Here is a 22,221-nt window from a genome sequence, read left to right as displayed (position 1 = left end):
ATCAGCTGCAACAGTAAGCAAAGGCATTAACTGTAGAAAATTTTCTGATTAGAATAGATCTTCTTTTACTGAGAACTGTCTGATGAATTTCTTGTTTGACTCTTGGAATCTTAAAATCTGTAATAAATTTGTGGAATCATAGAGAAATATGTATGGAAAGGACCACCAAGTGTCTAGACAATGAACTTGGGGTTTGTGGCCAAGTATTTTAAAGTAATTTTAAAAAGTAGTAACAGAACCAAACCACATTTGAGAAGTTGGGATACGGTGGCTGAGGAACACGGCCTTTCAAAACTAAGGAAGAGGAGGAAAAGCCACCATCATGCTAAGCACAAACAACATGCAACACGTGTTGGCCAAAAAAAAGGGGATAAAAATCAATGACCAAATCAGTTCTTCCTTCCCACCCCTTCAGCCCTCACATTTGGGCAAAGGAAATTGTTTTCCTGTTCTTAATATTAGAAAGCTTTGGGTTTTTTTTTTATTTCTTTTTCCTTGCATCTAACTTCAATCTTTTGCAACTGCAGTTTTGGTCCTTTCCTGCTTGTGTCCCGTCCATCATGGGCATGGGGAACAGGTTATTCTTTTCCTCATTCCAACAGCCGTCACCTCATGGAAAGCTGCTGCAATGTCCTCTCCTCACTCCTCAGGCTCAGCAGACCTCGTTCATTCAGCTTTCTGATCTTCCAGTCCCTCTTGTGCATGTCCTGCCTATGGACGTTTCATTCCAACCAGAAGTAATCCTCTAGCTGTATACATGGCATATAGATAGGCTATAGAGTCATATGCAATGATTTTTATAGCAAACAATGATATAGATTCACATGTGCATTTGGTTTTGATGCACTTATATGAGGGACAATTTGACATTTACTGTTTCCCCAAATACAAACATAGCCCCAGGCCTTCTTTTCCTCTTATAGCCAGTGCAAGCACCCATCTATCGACAACTTGATGTCTTTCTACTGGAATAAAAGCCATTAATCTCCAGTGGAGTTAGAACAATGTCCCTAATAACATCAGTAGTAGTATGGCATTCCAGAACCTAAATTTGACATTGCCTCTGTGATATGTAGGACCATTATTCTGAAATATGATGATGCTTTTACGTAAAGTCACCCTGATTCCTGGTCACTGAAGTTCTTCCCTGGAGCGGAGCCTCTGAAGGAAAAGGGGACTTTTCAGAAATCGAAGTTTGTATCATTGTTTCACTCAATCAGTACAGTTGTACCTTCTACTATTTTAATTTCTGTTCTGAGGATGTTAATTGTATCTTGAGCTGCATCCAACACTGAGTTGCTACGTGTTCATAAATATTCTGGAAATGCTAATGTAGCCGAGATGCTACTGGAACCTCTTCAAGGATATCCATCTAATAACAACTTCCTTGGAAGGAAGTGCTTTCAGAAACCTGCTAGGGTCTCTTTAATGGGAAAGATTTAATAACGTGGAGCAATTGGTGAGGTAGACAAATTAACAATGTGCATGAATTTGTATTTGCATGCTAAGCATGTGCCAACATCAAAATCCCTTAACAATAAGGTTGTTTTTTCACCTCCCTAAAGCCAGTTATTACACATATTATGCTGTACTGAACTCTTTCAATTTCCCGTCAATCTTATACTTAATGCTGAATGCTTTATTATTTAAAGATCTGAAAATTTCTGATAATTTCATGTGAGAAAAAACAGCAAATATCTGATGATATACAAAACTTTTGAGCTTGTGGTACGGCAACATTGTGTAATACATGAAAACAGCATCTTGTAACTCCAAACAAGAACAATGAAACAATGTCAATGTGATCTTAACCGTAAGAAAATTTCATCTCTTCTGGTCTTGTCACAGCAACAAATTATCATAGAAAGAAGCGGAGCGAGTTCAGCATTGTAGATTAAATTGTGTGTGTTTAATTAAGACAGCAGATTTGCGCGTAGCTTCTAAGGGTCCTTTACAGCAGTTTAAAATCACTAAGAATGCTCTTGGTTGTAAGGGCTTGCTTCCTACTGAGCTATTTGTTATTTCTACAACAATAAGTGATGTAGCGTCATATCTTCAGGGTAAGTAAATAGGCAGAGAGGTTAGGTTAGTTCAGCCATCAGGCACTGCGGTGTCTTGTGGAGAGATGGAAAAAACCTTTGCTGGCTTTTTAGTGGCTAATGATTTCTAGACAAATCTGGACTCTAGCTGGGAGTGCTGCTCTTGCTTCCTGGGTGCAACACAGGGCACTGTCCCACCTCCCATTCCCAAGCGTCACTGAAACCTTCCCTGGTGCCCTGGAGCAGAGCACTCCCTGTAGTGTCAGATTGTATAGAAACTTTTTTGGCAGTGTTGCCCTTGAGAGACCGCCACAGAGCACCTCTCTGTGTAGCCCTCTCTCTGCATCTGTACTTGGGGCTTTTGGGAGTCTTTCTGCCATGAATAAACAGAGTAAGACGTATTCCCTTGAGGGCTGACATGGCCCCTTTATTCTGTCGTGATCATAATGGGAATAAAGTTCTACTTCTTGCTTTTGAATATTACGTGAAATGTTGTGCCTTGTGGTGTCCAGGACCACCTCCTCCCTTCTGGTCCAGGGGTGCTTTTGGTCTCAGAGCATCGTGGCTAACTCTGAATATGTGGAGTGGGGCTGGATTGGTGCCTGAGCGAGCCTCAGGGCAGGGGCAATTTTCACCTGCCCCAGGTAAGGTGCCTGCCTTGACTTGAAAGCATGGCGTCTGGAGAGCAACTTTCTCTGCTGAACACAGCCCTGCAGCGGTAAAGGCAGCCTCAGTCCTGAAGGTGAACTCAGCCCCTGCTACCTGATGTGGAGGTTTTGTGTAAAGATTGTGCTCCAGGTACTCCCACAGTTGATATAATTACAAAATAAGAATGGCAGCTGGTATCCAATTCCTCAGCTGTGACAATTTGGGGTGCCACACTGATGTGCATGAAGCAACGGGTCTAGGCTTTTTTACTGCCTTAACATCAGACTCTCATTGTTCCTATCATTTTCAGGAAATCTGTCTTCCTGTAAAGGCTGCGAGTGCTGATGTTGTCTTTACCTGCTCCTAATTTAAATGCTTTTAGCAGGATGCAGTCCCTGAAGCCCACTTTTCCTCTCACTACTATAACTGGATGATAAACCTAGGCAAAGCAGCCTCCCTCCACCTTTTTCCCCCAGTTGAAGCACTTCTGCATCCCTAGCAATGATTTTTCATATTTCTCTATGCTTTTCTCTAGAATGCTAACATAATTTTTTTTTTCCCTTCTGTAGGTACTTCTGGTTATGCATTTGAACTCCACAGATCTTGTAAGTAACATTCGCCCTATGGAAATATGTTCTACTCTACTGTTAAGAATTATATGTGCATGGGTTTTTGGGGCTCACAAGGGGTTTTCACTTTTTTGGACAGGCTGTTGCTTGTTTCAGAGGTGTCGGTGGCATATCTCCTGTTGTTTCACACTGGAAGTAAAAAGAAAAAATATACTTGCAAAAGGATTTGTGGGGAGATTTTTTTCAAAGAAGTTTCGTGTGTGTTCAGCCATCTTATTCAATGCATTTTATTAATTGAAACAGAGAGTTTTGTGTCGACTCCGGTAAATCCAAACCAAATGGGAACTTTTGTGCTCAGAATCAGCATGGCATTTTTAGTGGTAATGCAAGAGTAGGAAAACCTCAATAACATTACAAATTTTGTGGTACTGAATGTTCAGCCAAAATCTAACATGGTCTTCTAAAGGTGTGAATCATGAGTAGATATGTGTGAAGTGCAAGAATATTAAGTTGATGAATCATATTTAAAGTCGAAATAAGGCACGTCAGTTCCTTTGTGCGCGTCCACCCACCTTTGCACACACAAACATATTTTAACTTTGAAGAACGTCCAGGTCTTTGCTCCAGTTGCCAGAGAAAAGTACTTTGCATCTGATCCGTGTCCAGGCAAGCTCTCGAACCAAAGACTTCCCTTGACACTTTTCACAGTTGAGCCTTTCTATTACTCCTATAATCCTTGTATACGCTCAATATACATTTCCCCCTTTATCTTTTTACAGCACTAATAATGATATTACATCTTCTATTATACCCTAAGAACAAAAATTATCCTTATCTGTCTGACTTTGTAAGCTGATTTTCCACTTCTGCTTCAAGGGTTCTTGAAACTCAAAGCTGGGGAGATTTGCTCTCAGGCAATTTTAATGTGGGATCATAGATGGCAATGTATTGTCAGGTTTTGCAGCCCTTAATTTACAGCAGCTTCATTTAACCCTTGGTTTACCTCTCTCACTAACTAAGCTTTATAAAGAATGGAAAGATATCTCTAGTGTTTATTCAAATAAACCACAACGGGCAGATGTTCAGCTGCAGTAAATTGGCACACTTCTATTGAAATGGGTGGATTTAGCCCATATGAGTGTTCAGCTCCGATAATTAGCTTAAACAGTGTTTAAACCCTTGGATTCAGTTTCCTGGGGGAAAACTGAATTTCTGTTAGATTAAATGTTAGTGGCAAAAGTGTTCCAAAGAGTATGAATATGAATTTGAGTCTGCTTATATAGACATTTCATAAATTCCTTATGTAAATTACATCTGTCTGCAAGGGAATACATAAAATGCTGTGTGACCCTGAAGACTGTGCAGATGGCACGTTACAAGGAGCAAGTATTTGAAATATTAGTTCTGGTCAAAAAAAAAAAAATTGTAGGCAGAACATATGCTGAGTTGTGTTCATGTAAAAGTCTAACAAGCCTAATGAGAAAGTTTGCAAGTAGCCGGTAGACAGCACATCTCCAAGATGGTCAGATCAATCATTCATCCCAACTGGGAATGTGCCTAGAGAACATTTCTTCAGAGGGATCTTAAAAGCAGAGGTGTTGCCAATGAATGCTGCTGCACGTACCACCGAAACTGAAATGCAGTGGAGAAAGAAAGGAGCAGGAACCGAGCCGTGGTATCAGTAGTCTGTATCAGGATAGGCTATAGAAAATACAGGACTCCATTGGACATATCAATACACGTAGCTTAAGCAGACTAGATATAATTTCTTTATTAGTCTAAGCATTAGTAAATCTACAGCATGTCATAGCATCTTCTGAAACTTATGAACATGTATGAGGAGACATTTTCTGATATTCTATCATCCCCTTACAGCAGCAACCTGAAAATCAAACCATTCACTGAAATATTAGCTATTAAAATTAGACTCTTGTATTGGGTTTGCATGGCAAGGTTTTGGTAGCGAGGGGGCTACAGAGGTGGCTTCTCTGAGAAGCTGCTAGAATCTTAGAATTCCGAGAGAGCCAGTGCCAGCTGGCTCCAAGATGGACCCGCCACTGGCCGAAGCCGAGCTAATCGGTGACGGTGGTAGTGCCTCTGCAATAACTTAAGAAGGGGAAAAAAAACCTGCACAGCTGCAGCCAGAAGAGATGAGTGAGAATATGTGAGAGCAACAACTCTGCGGACACCAAGGTCTGTGAAGATGGAGAGGAAGGATGTGCTCCAGGCACCGGAGCAGAGATTCCCCTGCAGCCTGTGGTGAAGACCGTGGTGAGGCAGGTTGTTGTCCCCCTGCAGCCCATGGAGGACCCCACGCCAGAGGGGGTGGATGCCCAAAGGAGGCTGGGATTAATTTTTCTCAAGTCAAGTTTGTTTTGCCTATGACTGTAATTAGTGAGTGATCTCTCCCTGTCCTTATCTCGATCCACAAGCCTTTCCTTTTCTTTCCCCTGTCCAGTTGAGGGGGAGTGATAGAGCAGCTTTGGTGGGCGTCAGGGGTGATACAGGTTAATAGGCACTAGAAAGATATCGAGCATACCAAGAATTTTAAAAGCAGGTTATACAAAACACTAGATGCAGCATTGATACAGAATAGGAAAGAATGAATGGCTGTCGTCCACCTGATTTGGATTTCCCCAGCCTCCCCAGGAAAAGTGTCAGAACTAAGCACCTGCCTAAGGGGAAACACTAATATTGTGCTATTTGGATACTTTTAACACAGGCAAAGCTTCAGCCTTTAGCCCAGACTTCAGGAGCCTGTAGATGAAAAGAAGAGGCTGTATGGCAAATCCCTACGTTTCTACCTGGCTGTAAAGCTTGGGTTTGTTTTCCTTAAGTTCCCACCGTTGCTGCTGAAAATGCATTGCCCTGCCACCAAACAGGTTAAAGTGAGTCTTCTTGCTATTGCTTCAGTGAAGAACAACTATCTCCTCAGCTTGGTGGCTGGAGCAGTTTAAGCAAGGACCTAGACTTTTACTTTGGTTCTGGAGGAGTTAAGGGACCTGTGAGACTTACACGTGCAGGGAGTAGACTTCTGGTTTGACTCTGCTTCTTATGGAGCTTGCCGCTATGCGTGACAGTTTTATTTCCTTCCAGTAGTGGAGTTATACTGCCATAAACCACAGACCGTGAAGAGATGAAAAGAGATGTTTGTAGTATTTGCCATTTTAACCCATCTAATCAATTAGGATAAATGACATAAATTATTGGTGGAAACAGCATACAACGAGAACCACCAAGTTCAGTTTGTTTCTCCCTGATGGCCACTGAGAAATGATGTATAGTAGGCATAAGGACTATTAGGATTTTAAGTTGGTCAGGTATTTACATGTTTAGTTCATCAGTAACTGAATGAAACTTCTGTGTTAAAACAGCATCTCATAAGTTAGACGTTTGATCCTGTTTCGAAGCCTCTAAGTAATAAAGAATCAAAACATCTACATGAGGTGGTTTTTCCAATGTTTACTTCTAATCCTCATTAAAAAAACATACTCCTCCTGGTTGCAATTAGTTTCAGCCTCCAACAGTTGGAACTTTTCTGTTATTTTTGACTGGAAAGCTACCTAAAATCTGAGGTTATTTTCCCATGGAATCTATCATAATGTGTTGTAAGCTGTTGTAAACCATAATCAAGTCATCTCTCTGACCTTTCTTGAATAAGCCAAAACAGACTGATCTTCCCAGGAGTTTCACTGTGATGATTTCCAAAGCCTGTTTCATTCACATAGCTTTTTTCATTTCTGAAGAACACACTAAAAAATGGGCACAATACTTCATTAATACCTTCTGCAGAAGTAACGCGCCTCCTTATACCAATCTGATGTTCCTCTGGTTACATTTTAAATAATCTTAGCTCTAGCGTGATTCTGCAGGGTAATTACCTATTCACACCTGGCAAGCCTCCGAAGTACTTGGCAGGGTATGGATTCCGTTTTACCATCACTGTCGTGTGGTTTGTGATCTTTCTTTTACTAGCACTCAATGAAGTTAATCCATTCCTAATACTCATTTAAGTGTTGACATTTGTCCTCGCAGTTTTCCCCATGATTGATTTCTCCTTTGTAAAACTTTCTTTTTCAGAGAGTTATGGGCCAGATTAATGACGACGACAACAAAATTAGGAATGTGAGATAGGAATCTAAATATCTTTTGTGTTTTAGTAAGTGTAAGACGAAGAGGGACATGTTGCTGCCAAGTCAGATGGGGTTGAGGTATCTAATACACTACAGATAGGACATTTAGGCCAGAAGGGAGCATGGCCAGAATAAGTACCAAAAAAAAAAAAAAAGACTGGAGAGAAGAAAAAAAATCTCTACAAGCTCTCCCTGAGGACGGAGAAAGCACTGCCTGTAGCACAGGGGCTGGGAAATGCGTTTAGACATGAGGCGCTTTTCTGTTGGTTTGAAAATAGATGAAAGGGAAGTAACAATGGAGGCAAAGCCCATAGTGCTTGGATTAAAATGGAGTGAATGCCCACGGGCATGGGTCTAGTGGCAAAAAAGACTCAATGAGAGAGGAAGTTCTGTGTTTCAAAGTGATTTGAAAATAACTACCAAATAACAGGGTTTTCTGCAATTATTAAACATAAGATAGTTGCACAAAGATGGGACAGAAGAATACTTGAGTCAGGGGAGCTTTTTTTATTTATCTTTCATGAAATAATGTTCTAGCCTGAGAGAGTCTGTGTCCCCGAGATGGGAGGGTGAGAACCAGAGGCTAACGAATTTGCAGCATCTCAATCAACTGAAAGCGCGCTGAAGCTGTGAAGCTGCGCTGTACTTGTGCAGGGTGTGAGGAAGGCACCCAGGTAACTTGTACTACAAAATTGCAGGGTGGCTGTGAGGAGCTTCCAGATGCTACTGAGGCCATCCCCCTTTGCCCGCTCCAGAGCTCTTCTCCCAGTCTCACTCTTCCCCACTGGTGGTCTGTCCTGTCCTTCATGCCCAGTGCTTTGCTGGGCAGAGGACTGCACTCCTATTTCCCCCAGACAGAAATTGTCTGCAGACTTCTCTTCTCTGACCTCTGGCTGACTGGGAAGAATTTCTGCCTTTTCTTTGCAGTCATATGCCCCTCGAGCAACTTGGGGCAATGTATCATTCACCTTCCTGTTTACAGCCTTCAGCTATTTCCAATTACCACAGCCTCTTTTGTCATAGTTTAGTTAAGCTATACATACTTGCTTTTTTAAGGTAATTTCCCATTAGTGTTTCTCTGTAACCCTTTATTTTTTTTATTGCTTTTTACTGAACTCCATCCAGTTTTTTCTTTTTTTCTCTTCCTAGTGAGCTGCCAAGAAGTAGTTATTACATCTTGTCAGCGACAGTAGAGAACCCAGAAGGTAAATTGCAGTATTAAAGAAAGAAAGAAGCAGGGAAACAGGTTTAAATGATGAGTTCTGCATGTGTATTTCAAACCAGCATTTATAAATTAGAGACAGATAGAAAGTATTCTACAAATGTCTGTGAAAGAGAAGCTCTAACCCTAGAGATAATTTGCTGAAAAGGAGTTTAAAGTTAAAGTTTAAAGTTCTCAGATATGGTCCTCCCAAGCAGTTGTGTTGCAAAATTATAACATCTTAGAGAACCAAATCCTGCTTTAGTATGAGCAAGCAGGGCTAAGAATGAAGTCTGTGGAAAAATTGTTACTTACACTAACCAGAAAGGAAAGCCAGAGGACATTGGCCAGAGGGGTGGGTGTATGGTTTGGTGTGAAAGTATCTGCCCAAGGTCATAAAGTGACGCTGAGGAGGAGTTTGTGGAGACTGAAAATACCTGGTGCTCTAGGGATCTTGCAGCATTGCTTCTGCTGCTGTTTCTTTTTCCTGTGCCCACGCTTTTTCTACCTTTCATCTCTGCTTTGGAGGTCACAGTTTCCCTGTAAATGATTCCCAAATTTTAATACCTAAAATGAGAAGGACCTCTGTCTCCTTTTGCACTGTCCATTATCTCTAGCGTTAGCCGTATTTAAGTTGTAAACTCATGATGCACACTGTAGTTTGGTTTTGGTTCTGTGTGGGAAATGGCAAATATAGTTGTGTTAGCAGGGAGACTAGATGCAGTGTGTCACTCTTGCACCTGACCTTCTGAAGAGCTTTTATGGTAGAGCTGCATCTATCTGCCTTTCTATACAAGACACTACATGTTTTTCTGCAAAAGGAGATGGGTAACAACAGGGATTGTGTGAGATAGGCAAGAGGAAGAGGCTTAAGTAGCAGGAGCTAAGTGTGTGCTTTGGTTTTGTGGAGCTCTTTTTGCTATAGAACAGGGAGCTGAGCACCAGAGGGTCTCCTAAAGGTAGGGTAATGATGCCGGGAGCTGCTTGTCCGAGAAGTACATCAACTAGAGTGAGGGAGTGAAGGGGCATTTGTCTGGGTGAAGAAAATGCAGAGGATTATGACAGTTAAGGTGCTTCTCAAATTGTTTGAATAATTTTATGCTAGCACTGCAAAAGTTAAGTGCAACATTCTTTTCCAGTAGAAAGGAACCCATTTACTCACAGGTTACAGACACAAAGATACTTTTGTTTTTCTGTTAAAAAAAAAATTTGATAGAGGTTTACGTTTTCAGTGAGGGTGTTACCTTCCTCAATTAAATTAGCGTTTGAAAGTAAAGGTGAGCTAAGAAATTTCACTTAAAACTAATTCTTGATGCACTTTCTTAGAATACTAAATAATTCTTTCACCTCATCATTGGCTTCTCAGAGCAAAGATATTAAGTAATGTAAAAGGCTTATAGAAAGTTAACTTTTTTACTACTTTTTGGAATTTCTTTTTAGCAGAAGAGTCCCTGGAATCATCAGCTTCTCTGCATTGCAATGTATTATTACACAAAAGTCAAGCAGGATTGGGTAAACTCGCTGGTCCAGAAAAGTTATTAGACGAAGAAGATAGCTTGATTATATTTTTCAGCTTCAGTACACTTCTGAAAAACGTTGAAAATGGGATGTTTAGATTCTTTACATACATTTCTTAAGGGATGCCAGTGGCTGTTGCTAGGTTTTATCCACAGAGACAATTGGGAAAGGACGTCTGAGGAGACACTTTTTGATCTGCTTTCTGTAGCACCGTTTGTTAACAAAACGGTGTTGCCATTTGATGGCTGTTAGGTGTCCCATGCGAAATGAATCGGATGGGTCAGTGCCATACCTAGAGGGTAGGTGTCCACTCCATGAAAAGCCTTTGTTGGCATTGGTTGGAATGTGTGTTAGCAATCACAGCCACAGTGAGCTTTGAGTGTATCAGTGCCCCAGGCAAAGAGATGTAGCATTCAGACCTTAAAAAGAAAATAGAAGCCATATTCTCTGTGTGCTAGCGCATGCATATTGAAAAGGAATATGTGATAGTGCGACATATCAAGGTTTTGTTGGCAGTCTTTAATCACAGATTGAGAGTTTCTGCATTCATAAGCAGTAAAAGCAAGAAAGGGGGAGGTTGAAGGAGAGGGGCGAGGGGAAGGAGTCACCCTGTGCATCTCAGCCTTCAAACAAGAGACCCAGCGGCACATGCCTCTGCAGGGTGCCCTGCAGTTATCTCAGCCCGGAGAAGGCAGCTCTTTCTTGCTCAGAGCTCGTGTATCTTTGTGCCTCCATGAGGTGCATTTGCAGTTCTTGAATTACTGTTTGTTATTGCCCCTAAACCCATTTTTGCCCATCTTCTTTGAACTCCATTAGCTCTCAAGTAACTGGCTGTTGGTGAGCTGTTCCTAGCCCTGGGGTGTCCTGTGTCATCCTGTGTCCCACTCTTAAGGTCACACCTGTCATCTCATTCATCTATGTCTACTCTGCATCCTTGGCCCCTGTTTTCATGGCCTCAGCAATATGCGCCCATTTCTCTGTGCTGCATCGTTAGGCTGGCACCATTAATGGTTCGTTCTGCACAGAATAACTACTTGCTATAACTCTCCATATGAAAATTACGGTTGCACCACATGATTATACAAAGCTAAGCGAAAAAGAAAAAGCCACCTAGTCATTAAAAAATTTCTGTTACAGCTAAGCAAACTAAAATAATGCTCCAGGCAGGGCAGTAAAAATAAAAAAAACCAACCCCAAGCCTCAGTCTTCAGGCTTTGCAGAGTTACCCTGTGGCTGGGTACTACCGATGCCAATGCTTGCATCTACAGGGGTAAGGGGCTGCAGACTCCTTACCTCCCAGTACTCCCTTGCCTCTGGGCATCTCCATCAGGAACCATTCCCATGGCTATTGGTGTTTAAAAAAGCAAAAGCTCTCTTTGTTTTGGTATTTTCCTTCTTTCTGAGCATTGAGGAATTTCTCAAGCTTTGCAATGAGATCTTCCCAGTCTTTACGCTTTATATGCAGGAGGGACTCTTACAATGTTTTTGGTAAGGAGAGGTCTGATCTTTTGCTACTGATCTTTTTTATGTTCAAAATGGCTGTCGTTATTCCAGTAAAACCTTACCAAAAATAAGAAACTGATGCGAGGTGCCTGCTACATAGGAAGGGAATTGGAAAAATAAAATGTTGCCTCCTTCAGTTCCTTCACCCTATTTTTCCAAGTCCACCATTGCTACCCTTTCTCTTAGTGCTGGGACTATGACGGACAGTCCTCTTGCTGCAAATGTGTTTTACAGATACTAGGACAGCACAGGCTTGTGTTGTAGTATTACCTACGCGCATGCTTACAGTGCACATCTGCCAAAATAATTTGCAGTCACTGTTTCTTTTGGATGGTAGTGCTGGTAAATGATACAGGCCTGTGAGGTTTTCTTGGCAGAGGTATCCTGAGCAGCACGATGTAAGTGGGAAGTTACCTTGTAGGGAAGTTCAAGAGTAAGCACAGAGTAAACAGTTTTGAATTTAAAACATGGTCAGCCTTTCATCAGCTCCTACCTTTAGGGCAGAACATGAATATTTAGTTAAGTTTATATATGCTACATCCTACTAGCCTGGATGAGATCAGAAACTAGCTCTTCAACAAGATGCACAGCTGCAGAAAACACAAACCACATGCAAACGTTTTGTCAATGCAGAACGAGTCACAGTTTATTTGCAAATTCTTTGTTTTGCAAAATGTATTAATTTTACCTCATCAGAAAAGAATGTCTTCATAAATGTGATGCTTTGATTCTCTCCATTAATCTAGCTGTAGATTTGTTTTCAAGATCTCCCTCAAAATACAAGGTAGTAGGAGACAGCTTTAATTGCAAATAGCTATCAGGTAGGAAATTATGAACTTGGATGCCAGTATAATACAGGAGACAAAAATCAGATTATTTTTTTTCTAGAATGAAAGACAGTGGTATGGTGTCATCTGGTTCTTTTTACAAAGATAATAATGTTAATTCTCACACATACTAGTACCATAGAAGTTCTCTTGCTTTAACTTAAAACTCACCAGTCTCTAACATGGGGATTAAGAATTAAGATCATTGTCTTTATATGAGCAATAAAGCTACTGAAAGCCCAATGATTAAGGAAGGGGGTTTTTATTGTTGTTGTTGTTTTGTTTTGTGTTTTTAACTGTAACGGAATTACAGAATTCGAGATATACTGTGCTTGACTTTAACCTGATTGTACTTCAGAAAGCTATGTAATATAGTTAGTCACATGAAAAATGGGAACAGTATTAAATATTCCGTTAGTGTGTCTTTGCTTTTAGGTCCATCTAGCTGAGTGATTGAGGAACGTCTGTTTTGTCTAGAACTGTAGAGGCAAAGGGAAGTGAAGAAAGCTGAATAGGGAAAAAAAATCTGGAACTAGTACCCTAAATGTGTAACCTGGTGGTGGTATTGTTAATGTCTCACCTGTGGCTGCTATCCAAAGTTCATTGTAATATGGAAATTGAGAATGGAATGGGACACAAGTGCAATAAATGCTGCTAATTATGTATAATTTGTAAGGTTTTATGACAGTCCTGAAAACTGTTAGAAATAGGAAGTGCCAGCCTGGAGCCAGGAGGGATGTGCTGTCTGAAGAATTAAATGGAAACACGAGGTCAGGATGGGAGGATTGGGGAAGAAGTTGGTTCTTGCCCGGGAAAGGGCAGGAGAGATTCCTGGTTCTGGCACACACGTTTCATAGCCAGCACTCTGTCACAGAGACCTGCTGCTCCCAAAGGCAGCCGGGGCTTTTTAACACCTTCTGCAGATAACTGGGAGAGCCTAAGCAAGAAATCAGTGCAGCTGCTACTGCCAGAGATGAGTTGCTAAGGGTAGGCCTTTTTCTTAATCTATTTCCTTTCTTTGTTTCCAGTTTTAATGAAATCTCTAACTTTATATGTTATAGGAATAAATGTGGCTAACTCGTTTCCTTAATCTTGTCTGGGAAGGAAAGCGATCCCAGTGCGATTTAGCAAGTAATGGGCGCTCTGTCCTTGAGGAGATGTTGACTCAGTTAAAGTGGTGTGTGAATGTATAAAACTGCATTGTGCCGAGCCTGTGCTTTTCAGGGGTTAGACTTTTATTGAAGCAAGGAATTTCAGATTTGCTCACCTGAATTTTATCCTTTCTTTATTCTATACTAAAAGTGCTGTTAGACAGGTATTGCTCTGTAGCCAGAGGCACAAGCCTGAGCGTGGATGCACCTGTATGAATATGGAGGGGCTTTATACTAGTGGAGTTCATCTTGCTTACTAGGCACGAGAAGTTACTTCAATATACTCAGTTTCAATACACGTGAAATCTGTACTTGTGTGGTGGGCAGGAGGTGGTTGTGCCCATTTTGATTATATGTAAGTACAGCTTGACGGCGTAGCTAAGCCATTTGTAGTGAAAAGTCATAGAGAATGACTTTGTGTCTTCATAATACTGTGCTTACTCTAAAAATATTCATCTAGACTGCTTTATAATCTGCATGTGTATACAAATTGCTTCATTTACTAGTCTGGTCCCCTCTGGGGTGAAATACAGAAACAGCTACTTATTGATTCATCATTCAGCACAAATCCATGGGGCCGTGACACCATTCAGGATACGTCCCTACTGGCAAAGGCAGTGTTTGCAGTTAAACTCTTCCCTGAGACCATGGCAGTGGCAAGGTCAGATGCTCACAACTAAACAAATGGTTGTCTAACCTATGCTGATGTACTTTCATCTCTAAACACAATTAACACACAACATTTAGTTGCACCTAGAGCATTTTTTCCACAATTCTTCAGAAGGCATTAAGAAACAAAGAGCAATATGGTAATGGAAGTAGGCCCCCACATAGAGAGAAAACTGTGGGAATAGAAAAAATTGGAAACATTTTATTTATTTATTTATATTTTTAAAAAGCAGAGTAAGTTCTTTCTTTTAGGTAATTGAATATTTAGGTTGACTTCAAATGTATGACTATTATAAAAACCTAAATTTTCTGCTTTGGTTGCACTTGAACTGATTTTTATTGTTCATGTGATTGCCCTCAAAATATCAGTTTTGCCCAGCACTGATTTTCTATCTTTCCATCTGCATGATTTCTTTAAGCTGGGAGCCAAATTCAGGCTAACACAAGTATCATAACCAGCAATGCCTTTAATTCTGTTAGTTATTTTCCTTTATTTTCATGTGTTTGTAGCCCTCTGCAAGCATTCTATTTTCTATATATTTCAGAGAATATATTATAAATCTGTCATGGACCATTTGCAGAAAACAAATCTTTGTAAAGTAATAACACGAACGAAGATATCTCTAAAAGAGGTAATATTGCTGCAATAATTAATGGCCAAAGCCTTGTAACAACTATGAGGAATATTTTTTTCATTTAAACAGTGGATGAGAGTATAATCAAGTAAATCAGATCTCAATAAACAAGAAGCCAGTTAAAAGCCTCATAAACAATGCATGAATGAGAAAAAGATTGTTGTGGAGCAAACAATTAACTAGAGATTTAGCAGAAAAGTAGTTACTGACACAGGCATAATAATCATGGCTTCTAATGACAACAAAATCAGGGAGCCAATACTGTCTTCTCCTGAAAATAAGTCATTCTGGCATGAAAACATTTACAATTCATATTTTATTATCTTAATAGAGAATTGTTAGAATAGAACTGTACTGAGAGGCTAACCTTGCAAGGACGTTTCTCTACTGTTATGATAGCCAACAAAATTATACTAAAAATTTCAAAAGCTGCAAAACAAAACACTTATTTGCCGGAACTGTGGGAAGTTAAATACCTAAATACCTTTCCCTGACCCCTTTTCTGTTTATAATGAACTGGGTTTCTTACATATCCCCTTAATTTATATTTTATAAAATGTGTCATATTTTTCCCCCAAAATGGTTCCATCATATGGAGACAACTTTAATATTAAAAATAAAATAAACTTTAAAAATCCATGCATATTTGGAAACCTGGCTGAGAGGTGTTTCATGAGACAGGAATACCAATAACAGCTTCCAATGGTGTTTGGGCTTGGAATGCTGTATGGAAAATGCATGCATATCCTTTAAAAGGAGATACTAAGTAATATTTAAAAAAAAAAAAAATAAAAATTTCATGTAGGTTTTTCTCAGTGGGGAGGGAAATGCAGTTGTCCTGGCATGTAGAGACATGCTTCTGCGGAGGTGGCATGGACCAACCAGTCTTCTATCTCGAGCGTGGGGCTAGAAGTCACTGGGATGCCAGCTCAAGCTAATAGTGTGGATGTTGGAAGAGTCCCAGTTCAACATGGGCACCCTGCAGCTTCTTCAGCCCTGAGCTGAGACTGGGAAGTGCTGGTGACCTTCCCTGGTGTGTAATCTGCCAAGGCTGGAAGACCCCAGGGCTGCTGTGGTGTCTTGTCTGGAGCAGGGAGCCCATGCCTCAGTGGTTTACTTGGCATGGGCTTTAGGCTCCGTTTCCATTGAAAGAGTATCTGGAAACCCAGGAAAATGTGGATGAATCATGGGCTTTATCCCTGGATCAAGACTACAGCTTTCTTATTTTCCACTGTGGAACAGTGAGCAGGAAACAAGGAGTAAAACCAATTTCTAGGGCTTTTGTAGCTTCCTGATTATTGGCATTCTCTTCGTATGTTATCAAGCTGGTAGAAAATCTGTCAGATTTCTCATGGAAATGTAGGAAGTCATGATCCACCCCCACTACTAAGGGTTTTTGGGGAGGGAAAAAAACCCAAACCAACAGCAAAGCCCGTAAGTTGCCACAAAATGGTTTTGCTTCGGGTAAATTACCTTCCTGAAGAAACTGGGTTTGTTAGACGATATTCCATCTTTCTCCACCTTTGGTGTGACAAAAATTCCTCTTTTCTTGGAAAATGAGATCACTGGTTACTGCTGGCTGTTAGTACACAGCATCTGAAGAAGGGGGATTTTAACCAATTTAAATTTATCTGGGTCTTGTTCTCTGTTCTTCTTCTGCAGCCCCTCACCTGTTAATCTTTGTTCTCCCTTTATAAGGCACAGAGTAGAGGGCTCAAAATAAAGCTGTACTTTGAGCGCTGTCTTTTGAGTTCTTGGGAAACTCCTTAAAATAATGAACTAGAAATAAAAATAATTAAGATGAGAAATAAAAAATAAGATTCAAGTTTAAGATTTGAGAAGAGATCACAATATCTACTAAACCCAGCGTCCAGTGATGTTGGAGCCCCAGGGACAGGCTTTTTGGCATGTAAAGAAAAATGTTCTGCAGCTGCTCTCACTTGCAGTTTCTTGTATCCTAGAGGGTAAAGTTAATGTATCAGCTCAGGAAAATATTAGACTGTAGTGTCAAACCTGTGATGATGATTAACACCATCAAGCTCTAGATGTAGCATCGTGTCATGTTTTTATTCCCAGCCTCTGAGCTGAGAGCCAAAACAGATCTTCTTCTTCTGTGACTTGGAATGGGACTAAGGAAATAGGTCTTACGCTGAAACTTGCTGACTTTGAAGCGTGGCTTCTGTTGGCAATCTGTGTGGCCATGTGCCATGAAATATGGGAGAGGTGGTTAATTTGCTCATAACTGTTAGATGGCCTTTCCTCTTAATGTCAAGCTGCATTTCTCAAGCTTGCTTTTACTAAAATGCAGATCAAGTTATAAACTAATGTATATATTAAAAAAAGATACCTTGAAATACTTCAGAGAACTGCATAACGCTGGATGGTGTTCAGAGCTGAAACATGATAGGAACATGTGCCCGTTAGAATGTTGACCTGCTTATTCTCCGTAGGTTTTTGTGTCCCTTGACACTTACAGAGGCCCTAGATTTTAATGAAATTTTTTTTTTTTCCTAACTACTGCCTTCTAAATGCCCCTGGGGAATTGGGTAGTCCCCAAGAAGCAATCCTGCTAAACTTCATATAAACTTCTGGCTTGTCTAAGTGTAACTCCTCTGCTTTCACTCCTGTTGTGTCAAATGTGCTGGATTTTACAGTTGGTAATTGTAATTTTTCACTGAAGTTTTCTCCCATGTTTGTGCTTGATTTCCAGGAATAAAAATAAAATGTGGAAAGACTTCGTTAATTATTTTTTTTTTTTACTAAACTATTTGGATATAACACTGAATATATGGAGGGAACTGATCAAATGATTGCACTGAGACCACTTTTACATAGCTCCTGCTCAGATAATACTGTTGCAAAAGGTGGTAAATAATTGCCTAAATAAAACAGAGCACAATATTCATGTTAGGCCATTCCCAGAGTTTGTTGCTTTCAGGAACCTAAGTATATTTAAGAAACAGTAAATTGTGTTGCTCCTCATTGTACTGTTCTCACAGTCTCCTACCATTTAGGGGAGCTTTTCAAATCTGTACCTCTGCGCAGATGAGCATCACGGAAAACTGTGGAAACTGCTGTGTTGGGTCAATGGTCTTTCTGTTAGTGTGTGTGTTTGTTTTTCTCTGCAACGGTTTCTACAACAATAGGATATCAACAGTCTATGTTGCCAGAGCCGCCTTCTTAAAGGTGAAAACTAGAGTTTCTTACAAATTCTCCTAGAGAAGGAAAAAAACAGTGTTGCTAGATCTGCTAATGAGAAAGTCTTATCTAATTAAACTGTCTGGGGCTTTTCAGACTTAAGCTCCTATGAAAACCATTTTTGGTGCCTGCCTATCCATTGCTGAAAAATCTCCATTATAGCCCATGTCTTAAATTGTCAGTATTTTTAAAGTGAACTGGCTTGCTGTTTCTCTCGTTCCTTAAAAGCCAATCCTGTTCAATTTTTTCTAGTTAAGGAACTGCCAGGTGTGTTGAACACAGAGCAGTCTGTATCTTGTATTTTCGTATTGATTGCTCGGATGGTACAGCATGTCCTGGTCACAGGAGGTAGTAACGCCAAGCAGATGACACGTGTTTGTCTCTTTCTCTTCTCCCGAGACCTTTCCCAGTAGCTTCAGCGGGACCAGGTTTTGCATTTCATATCCCAATGGAGATTTTCTGCTATGCTAATTAAATGTAACAAGTTCAAATTCTTGTCCATTTTTAAAATTTAGATTAAATTTTTATCCATAGAAGGATGATTAAAAATCACTGCATTCATGCTAAGTTTCTGTGACACTAGCAATCTGATCTATTAAAAAAAATAAAAATACCCACCCCTGTTGTTTCATCCTTAAATCTAAGTGAAGCTAACTTTGTCTGTAGGCAATTCTCACTAGAACAGGGAGCTGGACCACTGCAGTTCTGTGTGCGGGCAGAGAAGGAGTGAGTCTAAAAGGAGTGGATGGCAGGTTCATTAGACATGAATTTGTCATCATTTATTCCTGATCAGATCTGTCTTTTGAATTGAATAGTACATGGGTGGTTGTTGGGGTTTTTTTTCCTCCCTTGATATGGCTGGAAGGAGAAAGGCTGCAAGGCAACTATTCAAATCACATTAGGAGAAAAAGTCTGTCAAGTTAAGTACCTTGAGGGCTATCTCAGCCATCAGGATTGACGTTTCCTAGTTTGATTCACAGTGATTTTTACTGTGAGCAGTGGAGTGTTTAAACACTGGATCATTTTGCTGTATTTCTGGGTGTTTCTTGATTCTGTGACGCTGATCATCTACCCTGTGGTCACTGCAAACACTAAAGGAGTTAATCCTTTACTTGGGCATCTTTAGATAGATACATCCTATTTTCCAGAGCTGTTACTTAAGTTGGTTTTGGTAAAACCTTAATTTTATAGGCCATTTCCAAGTTGAAACATGCAATCTGTCTTGATTATGAAACCCCAGAAACATACAGAAAATAAAATGTTATAGTATTTATTAAAGAATATATTATAATTTATATATTTAATGTATTTCCAAAAAAAAAAGAGGTTGAAAATGTTTATTCATCTCCAATTGATGGTAATGCCTTGTCGTTACAAGGTTATAGCTTTTACATTAGGTGTAAAGGCTTCCAGAAGAGTAAGGGGAAAAGCACACTTGTCAGTGCACTGGTCTACTGTTCCAGTGATCACCTGCAGCCCAGATGCGATTCCTTTTCCATAGTGAAGCTGAATTTATACGTGCACAGCCACATCACCATCTGCAAACCCCGGACTAGGCTCTGCTGTCCTGGGAATGCCAGGATATAAATCCCGTGTGGAGTCATGGTGTTGTGCCGTGCTCCACTGCCAGGGTTCTATTTAGAGGCATAACAAGAAACTTGGACTAGAGGCCCAAGGGATGAATGCTAATTGTTATTTTGACCTGCTCAACCCAGGGACACAGCTTTCATTGCCAGCTAACATAGGTGGCTTTTTTTTTTTTTTTTTTTTTTTTTTAACCTTTCCTGTATACAAATATCCTTCCCAATGATATTTTTTTGAAGGTGGTTTACTTGATGAAATAAGTCTTCTGGAAATCTCACAGCCTAGCTTCAAATCTAGCTTCTTTGTTGTTTGGGGACTTTTTGAATTGCAGCTTTGGAGTGCTACAGAAATATTCTGAGAGGAAATGCAGCCTTTCTGTGATGTAGGAACTGAGCATACCAGAAAATGCATCGTGCATCTGTGATACTCCACGTGCTACAGAAAATCAACCGTAACGTTGCTATTTTTAATATGAGCGAGTCAGAAGGAGTCTTATAAGGGTTTGCTCCACATATTTCCCACTGTCCTTCCTGCCATCTGACTAAGATGTAGATGAGCAAGAGTGCTGCAAGGATCTAGATTTCACAAGAAGTTTGCTTGTATTACTTGTAGTACTAGAAGTCCAGTCTCTAAAGAAAGGCTTCACGAGTGCAGATGTGTTTGTACAAAGTATTCACTGATATGGTAAAGACTCAACAGAAATTGCAGAACATCTGCTCTTTGGGCAAAGAGACATGCGCTTACCATGTTAATGACAGCTGCTTGGAGAGTCAGCAAACACTCAACTTGGCATATTGTGCATGTAAGTGAGGTTTTCATAAGATACTGCAACTTCCAGTAACCATTTCCAGATGTGTTTGTGATTCCATTTAGGACATTATGCATATTAGGACATCAGGTAACTGTTGGCCACAGAATAGGGGTGGCACTATTCTATCACTAGTTTTCCTATGTTAAGGGTGTGCAGTATGTTACACCAGTCTGCTGATGCCGCTGTGGTGTGGGATGGTTTAAAGCAACCCTACTAGGAGTTTGTGGTTGGTTGGGAGCTGGAAGGTGAAAAAGTCGGTGCCACTCAAACTTCTGTAGTCCCCCTCCCTCTGATTTGTGAGGAGGAACACAAAAGACTCGGAGACTAGTGTGCCCACTGCATCTCGGGGCCACTTGTGTGAAAAACGCCTGACAGCTCTCACTGTGTGCCGCACCAGTGACTGCTGTGCACTGTGGCTGGGGGGGTTGTGGGCTGAATGGGAGTGTTTTGCAGCTCTTTTTGCAAACTGATGGTTCTGCGACCCCAACGCCCAAGTGAAAGAACATCATTAAGCAACACTACTAACGTGCTCTGTTTCACAGCTACCAGGTCAGCATGCAGGGTGATGCAGGTTAAAGAATTTAAGCTGTTTCTCAGGATAGCGTGAAATTTGAGATAGCTCTGTTTTAAAACAAATGCAGAGCTTCTGCAAATTCTTCATGAATGTCAGTAAATACTGGAAACAGGGGAATGCCAGAGAGGTACTGTTCCAGTTTTATTCTACCTCATCTGGAGGTAAAAATGATAGTGAAAACACTTCCATGTTATGACCAATGGATGATAATTTGTCAATAAGCATGTCTATTAATTGAATCATGAAAGAATGGCAGTGGAAGGGGCCTTAGCATGTCCAGTGATAACTTCCAGCTCAGCAACCCAAATTACATATTTGGCAGGTCAGTGTGAAGGGGCTTGTCCCCCTTTATTTTCATCTGCCTACACAACTTTGGCCATTGTTAGCAATAATAGAAAACTTGGTCTTCGATGTATTCTGTCATAGCTATATAGAACAACCATTCTGGGTCATCCTGAACATAAGAATTTTTTTGGAGCAGAAATACCCATACTGAAGTTAGTCTAGTCCCTCTTAACTCAAAGTGTCCTGCCTTGTTTTTGCATTGCTCCAGCCCTTTCCTGGCTGGGGCATCTCCCGCTGCAGAGCTGCTGCTTCAGGCTTCCCAGGTTAAGCAGTGTTGCCAGCATTCCCTGCCCAAGAGCTTGGATATTACACATTTTAAAGAAAACATACAAACTCTTTCACTTAAGTTTTGTCATATGTTGCGATGGTGAGTCACAAAAGGTAAGACTCGTTCCAGCTACATAAACCTCAGTCCTGATTCAACCCTCTTCATTCCAGGGTGGACTGGTTTAGCTAACCACTCCCTTTTCTCCCCCTAAATATTTCTAGTAGCTGTTTGATCCTTTTGAAGTCTTGTATTTTTAATTCAGTCCTTCTGAGGCTTATTACAAACAGCTAGCAATCCTGGACAAGACCTCTTAAATAAATGAGTTAGAAAATAATTTACTGTGCTCCTAGAAATGTTGAATTGCTGTTTAAATAGAGCACGTTAGATCCAAGACTTAGTCTCTCATCAATATCCTCTCATGTGACGTTGTCAGCTCAGGATTTGTTTAGTCGTTGCAGTTTCAGTAACACTTGTGTGCGTCAAGTAGGGTTCCTGCTTCTTTTATAGAAGATTTCAGAGTCTTGGGTTGCATTTACCAATTGTTCTAT

The 22,221-nt window shown here is 40.5% G+C and overlaps 1 long non-coding RNA gene across 2 annotated transcripts in view; it reads left to right on the top strand.

The window, feature by feature from the left end:
* LOC141744951 (uncharacterized) overlaps positions 1 to 22,221 on the top strand; it is a 257,857-nt gene that overhangs the window by 54,159 nt on the left and 181,477 nt on the right. For both annotated transcript variants that reach the window (XR_012587632.1, XR_012587631.1), the window contains exon 2: positions 3,257 to 3,292. This is a non-coding gene — a long non-coding RNA (uncharacterized LOC141744951). The remainder of the gene's footprint in view (positions 1 to 3,256; positions 3,293 to 22,221) is intronic.

This window comes from Larus michahellis, chromosome 6 (genome assembly GCF_964199755.1).
Source record: "Larus michahellis chromosome 6, bLarMic1.1, whole genome shotgun sequence".
NCBI lineage: Eukaryota > Metazoa > Chordata > Aves > Charadriiformes > Laridae > Larus > Larus michahellis.
The sequence above is the reverse complement of the archived record's forward strand: the minus strand, read 5'-3'. Positions and strand labels throughout refer to the sequence as shown.